The following is a 537-nucleotide window of genomic DNA, read 5'->3' as shown; positions in this document are numbered from 1 at the left end:
AAACAATACCCTCTGCCAACTCTTGTCAAGCAAAAGAGTGAGATTCGATCGCCATTCTTATAGTGTACACACGACTACAAAATGCAGAGTGCAATTTCTGTTTTTCTTTTTTTATTGTTAAATTTGTGACGAACCACGGGTCCTCTGTCCAGCATGCAAACTACTAAATCGCACTCGACCCATCATAATTAAACGAGCCAAAATAAAAGTGTTTCGGGGAATTTTAGATACATAATTTACAATTAGTAAATAAATTTGAAAATAAGCCAATAAAAAAAGTTATATGATTTGTTAATATATTGATTATTTTAATAATATTGTTACGTCTCTGTGTTCGTATGTTAATTTTCCGTAAAAATTCTTTCCGAAGAAACTTTAGCGATACAAGTCCTTTTTTAAAAAAATACTAGTTTATTCTTTCTCAATACAACTTTGCAATACACTTAATTTCCACAAACGCTATAATTCACAACGAACGATTCACGCGCTTGAATCAATTGTCCGTCTCTATCTCTGTATGCAATTCAATTACATTGT

The sequence above is a fragment of the Limulus polyphemus genome, unplaced genomic scaffold (genome assembly GCF_000517525.1).
Source record: "Limulus polyphemus unplaced genomic scaffold, Limulus_polyphemus-2.1.2 Scaffold4087, whole genome shotgun sequence".
NCBI classification, from domain to species: domain Eukaryota; kingdom Metazoa; phylum Arthropoda; class Merostomata; order Xiphosura; family Limulidae; genus Limulus; species Limulus polyphemus.
Note: the sequence above shows the minus strand (reverse complement) of the source record.